The 6,894-nt window shown below is 45.8% G+C and overlaps 1 pseudogene; it reads right to left on the reverse strand.

Moving 5' to 3' along the window:
* The window catches only part of LOC101988504, a 2,917-nt pseudogene extending 711 nt beyond the window's left edge, over positions 1-2,206 (reverse strand).
* Between the last annotated feature and the right edge of the window lie 4,688 nt (positions 2,207-6,894).

Below are 6,894 nucleotides of genomic sequence, written 5' to 3' on the forward strand. Positions count from 1 at the left end.
TTTGGAGCCTGTCCTGGAACTCGCTCTGTAGACCAGGCTGGTCTCAAACTCACAGAGATCCGCCTGCCTCTGCCTCCCGAGTGCTGGGATTAAAGACGTGCGCCACCATCACCCGGCCTATTTTGTTATTTTTGAGACAGGGTTTCTCTGTGTAGTTCTTGCTGTCCTGGAACTCACTCTACAGATCAGGCTGGCCTTGAACTCGAGTTTCACTGGTGTGTGCCTGGCAAACCCAATGTTAAAATAACAACAAAAACGAAAAGGAGGGGCAGGTTTGAGGATGTAGACCAGTTGGTAGAGCATGTACAAAACCCTGGGTTTGATCCCCCGCACAAGAGAAAACAGGCGTGGTGGTGGACACCCAGCACGGGGAGGCAGAAGCAGGAAGAACAACATTGCAAAGCCGCCCTTGGCTATTGCACTGAGTCCCAGGCCAGCCTGGGCTAGCCAAGACCCTGCCTGGAAACAAAACACTGAAAAGGAGGAGGGAAGGGATTTGGAGGTGCCCAGGGAAGCAGAGGTGTGGCAGGTACTGGAGAGAGGTTGACCCTCACTTTCCATTGCTGCCTTGACAGGAAGGCTGGTGACTGAAGGCACAGGTAGCTCAGTACAGAGAGCGCGTGCCTAGCATGTTCAAGGACCTGGGTTCAAGCCTCGGTCCCCAAGGAGGAAGAAAGAAAGGAAGAAAGGCATAACTATTTTGCTGAGACTTCTTTAATCCCAGCATTCCGGAGACAGAGGCAGGCAGACAGGCAGGCAGATCTCTGAGTTGGTCTACAGGGCTAGTTTCAGGACATCTAAGGCTACACAGAAAAACTCTGTCAAAAAAAAAAAAAAAAAAAAAAAAAAAAAAAGGCCTGAAGACTGAAGACTGAAGTTTTCTTATCTGGAGGAACGGAAAGGCTTCCAAGAAGCAATTGCAAATCCTAGCAATTGCAAATCCTAACACTCGCAGGTTCTCTGTGAAACCACCGCTGGCCAGATGCCCAGTCACAAAGAAGCCAGCTCCTCTGTCGGAACACCTGTGCCACCCTACAGCCCACACCTCTAGTCCTCTAACGCCTTTCCCTGCAGTTCAAGCAGCCAACCAAGGACCACCCTCCTCCTTCATTAGTGCCTGTCCTCGGGTTAAGATGTGTCTGCCAGGGCCAGGGCCGGAAGGCTCTATCCTCAGTCTCTGGTACAGTGGGGCAGTGGTAGGATGTTCAGGAGGTGAAAGGAAGTTAGCTCACTGGACAGGTGGCCGTGATCAGGGTGGAGGTGGTGGGAACTGGGGCTCTTAGCCTTCCTCCCTTCTCCCTCCTTTCCAGGCACCTCCACTGAGGTGGACAGCTTCTTCTGCCATGTTCTCCCGCCATGTTCTCCCGCACTGTGCCACTACCAGCCTGCGGCAGCAGAGGCTGGGACCATGGACTGAAGGCAAAGTGGACCTTTCCTTCCCTAAATGGATTTACTCAGGTGTTTGGTTTTTTTTTTAATATTTATTTATTTATTATGTATACAATGTTCTGTCTGTGTGTATGCCTGCTGGCCAGAAGAGGGCACCAGACCTCATTACAGATGGTTGTGAGCCACCATGTGGTTGCTGGGAATTGAACTCAGGACCTTTGGAAGAGCAGGCACTGCTCTTAACCTCTGAGCCAGCTCTCCAGCCCTCAGGTGTTTGTTATAGCGACAGGAAGCTAACTAACTATTACGCCTTGGAGTGGGGTGGGGGAGGGGATATAGCTACCCCTGGAAGAGCCAGAAATGCCTTGTACTTGTTGAAGAAAATGCTTGAAGGGGGCTGGAGAGATGGCTCAGAGGTTAAGAGCATTGTCTGCTCTTCCAAAGGTCCTGAGTTCAGTTCCCAGCAACCACATGGTGGCTCACAACCATCTGTAATGGGGTCTGGTGCCCTCTTCTGGCCTGCAGCATACACACAGACAGAATATTGTATACATAATAAATAAATAAATATTTAAAAAAAAAAAAAGAAAATGCTTGAGGGAATGAAAAGGAGAGGCGTGAGGAGTCAGGAGTCTTCAGACACCTGCCAAAGAGGAGGGAAAGGAAAGGATTCTTCCAGAAGAATCCCAGGCTATGGTGGGGCTCCAGGAGTCTCAGCACAGAGACTGCCCAAGGCAGGAGTCCTCACCGGGCACAGGTGTCCATTCCAAGTCCCCGGCGTGCTCAGTAATTGGCTGGAGTTGTTGAAAGAAATCATGACCTCAGCTTCTATGCTCAGAGGACCTGAATACGTCTGGAGATGCTGGCCACACCTTCCTCCAGGTGACATTGTGTAGAAGTGAGGCCTGGGAAGCTACAATAGAGGCGGAAAAGCGAGAAACAAAACAAGCAAAAATAAATCAAAAACTGGGTGTGGTAGCACTCCTGTAATCCCAGTACCGGGGTCGGGGAGTGCAGAGGTAGGTAGATCTCTGTGAGTTTGAGATCAGCCTGTTCTACATAGTGAGTTCCAGCACAACCAGGGCCATGTGTACAGAGACCCTGTTTCTAAAAAGCAAAAACCAAACCAAACCAACCAGACAAAAAAATCCTAAAACAATAATAGAAAAAAACAACCCAGAAATCAAACAAACCGAACCAAAACAACAACAACAAAAATTAAAAAATATAAAAAACCCAAACAAACTAAAAACAAAAAGGAAAGAAGAAATTCAAGGTCATTTTGGCTACATGGTGTGTTCCATGGCATACATCAGACCTTATTTCAAAATGTGCATACACAGGAATAATGGCTAAGTGAATAGTAAATATCTCTAAAACTACAATGGGCAATCAAGTGGAACTAGACCCAGAGGATCGAGTGCAGTTCAAAGAAGTCATAAATCGGGCAGTTGTGGCACTCTGTAAACCCAACACTCTGGAGGCAGAGGCAGGTGGATGTCTGTGAGTTCAAGGCCAGCCTGGTCTACAGAGCAAGTGCCAGGACAGTCAGGACTACAGAAAAATACTGTCTCAAAAAACAGAGAAAAAAAAAAACAAAAAACAAAAAAAACCAAAAAACAGAGTTGTAGGGGCTGGAGAGCTGGCTCAGAGGTTGAGAGCACAGGCTGTTCTTTCAGAGGTCCTGAGTTGAATTCCCAGCAACCACATGGTGGCTCACAACCATTTGTAATGAGATCTGGTGCCTTCAATGCCAGAACACTGTATGTATAATAAATAAATCTTTAAAAAAAAACAGTTGTAAGGAGTAGCATAGAGCCTCCTGGAAATGAAACCAAATGAAGGAATGGGAAGTTAAAATTAAGTAGGAAGGTTGTGGAGGAGATAAAAGTAAGAATCACCCAGAGAGAAGCTGAGAAGACGGGCTGGTGAGATTCCTAGTCTTGTGAGTGTTCACAGAGCGTACACTGCACTGGGTATGCAGCAGTGCTTGGCAGCAACGCTCCCCAGCAATGCTCTGCTCTGCAGTGTAGCTCTCAGAAGAGGGGACTGGAGAGGACCCAGGCCTTCTCCCGTTCTCCTGTCATCCCAGCACTTGGGAGGTGGAGGCAGTAGGTTCAGAGGTATAAGGTCAATCTCAGCTACTGAGTCAGAGTCCAGCCTGGGCTACTCGAGACCCTGATCCAAAACAAGCAAATGAATGAATGAGCAATCAAGGTGCGGATGGTTTGCCAGTGTTACACAGGGTGCTCCTGAGAGGGGAGCACAGCCGAGTGAGGAAATCCCACAGGAAGGCTTTCACTCTCTAAAATTAACAGGAGGCATTGCTTCTGTCCAAGATGATAACAAGAAGTGGATTTTTCCCCTTCCTGCTTGAATCAAGTATAATCATAAATGTCTGGAGTTTTCTTGTTGGTTTGAGACAGGGTTTCATATAGCTCAGGTTGGCCTCAAACTTGTTAAGTAGCCCAGGCTGGCCTTGAATTTCCCCATGTTCCCATCTCTACTTCTCAAGAGCTGGGATTATAGGCATGATCACCAAGCCTGGCTAGCTTTGTTTTTGGTTGTTGTGGTTATTCTTTTTGAGATGGAGTCTTGTGACGTAGCCCAGGCTAGCCACAAATTGGTGACTCTCTTGTCTCAGCTGCCTGGATCTTTGTGCTCAGCTCAACTGGGGTACTGATGCTAGGCTTCACTTCATAGTGTTTGAGCAGGGTCAGATGACCACAAGTTACTGTAGCAGGCTTTCTTTTGGGCCACCAACCAGTTCCCAAATCATGACACAGAGATTTACTATCAGTGATGAATGAATGCTTGGCTGTTGCGATATTTTGTTTGACAAATAAAGCTTGCCTGGAGCTCACAGGGCAGAGCTAGCCACTAGTTAACCATAGAGGTCTGGAGGTCTGCACAGTGACGAGACAGGAAGTGACAACATAGGGTGGAGACAGAAAGTGATAAGGCGGGGCAGAAACCGGATCTTAGCCCTTTTGGACTGGAGTGACGGAAGAGGAAAGAGGTCACTGGTGGCTGCTCCTCTGCTTCTCTGATCTTTCTGGCTTTACCCCATAACTGATTCCTGGTTTTTATTGATAGATTAATTGAATTTATGCTTCATCTGGCACCCAATGTGAGACACTATGTATAAGTGGAAATTTCTTGTCCTGATTGCTCAGTCCCAGATAACCGACTCAGAGACTGAATGTGAATTACAAATGTTCAGCCAATAGCTTTGACTTATTACTAACTAGCTCTTACATTTTTTTTAAAATTTAGTTAACTTTATTTTATGTGGATTGGTGTGAAGGTATCAAGTCCCCAGAAACTGGAGTTACAGACAGTTGTTAGCTGTCATGTGGGTGCTAGGAATTGAACCCCAGTCCAGTGCTCTTAACCACCGAGTCATCTCTCTAGCCCCCTAGCTCTTACATTTTAAGTTAACCCACATTCCTTATTTACACTGTGCCACGTGGTGGTACCTTTATTATCATGACACATTCATCTTCTGCTCCCTCTGTGTCTGGCTGGTGACTCCCCACTTCACCCTTCTTCTTCCCATCATCCTTAGTTTGGTTGCCCCACCTATATTTCCTGCCTGGCTACTGGCCAATCAGCATTTTATTAAACCAATTTGAGTGACAAATCTTTGCAGTGTACAGAGGATTATTCCATAGCACTCAGCCTTGTCTTAGGCTTATTTCTTGTAGCTCTTATAATTTAACCTGTTTCTCTCTCTCTCTCTCTCTCTCTCTCTCTCTCTCTCTTTCTTTTTCAAGACAGGGTTTCTCTGTGGTTTTGGAGCCTGTCCTGGAACTAGCTCTTGTAGACCAGGCTGGTCTCAAACTCACAGAGATCCGCCTGCCTCTGCCTCCCAAGTGCTGGGATTAAAGGCGTGCGCCACCACCGCCCAGCACCTGTTTCTCTTTATCTATGTTTTACCTTGGGGCTTTTTACCTTTCTTTCCTTCTGTATATCTTACTTTCACCGCTTCTCATGTCTAGTTGGCTGGTAGCTGCCTGGTTTCTGGCTCTGGGAGTGTCCTTTTCTTTCTCCCTGATTCTCTCCTCCTCTCTCTCTCTTTTTTTTAAGATTTATTTATTTATTTATTATGTATACAATATTTTGTCTGTGTGTACGTCTGCAGGCCAGAAGAGGGCACCAGATCTTATTACAGATGGTTGTGAGCCACCATGTGGTTGCTGGGAATTGAACTCAGGACCTTTGGAAGAGCAGGCGGCGCTCTTAACCACTGAGCCATCTCTCCAGCCCTCTCCTCCTCTCTTAAGCCTAGATTTCTTCTCCTCTTTATTTTTTCTGCCTTCCGGTCTGTCCTATCCCTCTCCTGCTTTGCTATTGCTGTTAAGCTTTTTATTAGACCAGTCAGGTGCCTTAGGCAGGTAAGGTGACACAGTAACACATCTTTACATAATTAAACAAATGCAGCAGAATCAAATGTAACACATTTTTTCATCCTTAACAAAGGCAGCAGAAACAAATGTAACACACCTCCACATAGTTATAGTAATATTCTGTAACATAAACAAATGTAGCACATCTTTGCCTAGTTAAAATAATATTCCTCAACAAGTTACCATAGCTGTATGGCTTTAAATAACAAAGTCATGACTACCCCAGGACCATGAAAATATCTTTCCATGAGATTTCTTTTTTGAGCTTCTATTTTTAATCTTTTATACTTAAGCTTATTGTCCATTTCAAATCGATTTTGGGACATATTTGAAATAAGAACCAGGGCTGAATATCTCCTTTGTAGAAATCCAATTATTCACAACTATTCCTCTCAGGACTGCAGCTGTGTCTTTGTGTGACCGAGGCGACGATGTGTGGAAGGCTTTGTCTGAGAGCTCTCTTCAGCACCGAGGGTCTGGCTGCTTCCTGGATTCATCTTTTACTATTGCTTTACAGATGTACACTTACAAAATTCCAAGAAACTGACTAATCTGCTTACTTTGCATTTCCATAGAAACTTGTTTTACTTGGGTCTGGAGAGATAACTCAGTGGTTAAGAGCACTGTTGCTCTTGTAGAGGCCCTGGGTTCAGTTCCCAGTATCTACATGGTGGCTCACAACCATCCTTAACTCCAGTTCCAGGGACTCTAATGACCCCTTCTGACCTCCACAGGCCTATGCAGTTGAAATACACACATAAAACAAGTAAATCTAAAACAAGTCTTCAAATTTAGCTGGGTGACAGTGAAGCACACCTTTAATACCAACACTCAGGAGGCAGAGGCAGGCGAATCTCTGTGAGTTCAAGTCCAGGCTGGTCTACAGAGTGAGTTTCAGGACAGCTAAGGCTATACACAGAGAAATCTGTCTTGCAAAATCAAAGAAAAAAAAATAAAAACAAACAAGAGAGAACAAACATGAGAGAAGTCAGCAAGTGAAGAAAGGCTCTTGCCACCAAGCCAGAGAACCTGAGTTTGGGGTCCCCAGACCCACAAGGAGGATGTCTTAGTTTCTTTTCTATGGTAGAGACAAAAC

This window comes from Microtus ochrogaster, unplaced genomic scaffold, assembly GCF_000317375.1.
Source record: "Microtus ochrogaster isolate Prairie Vole_2 unplaced genomic scaffold, MicOch1.0 UNK31, whole genome shotgun sequence".
NCBI classification, from domain to species: Eukaryota; Metazoa; Chordata; class Mammalia; order Rodentia; family Cricetidae; genus Microtus; species Microtus ochrogaster.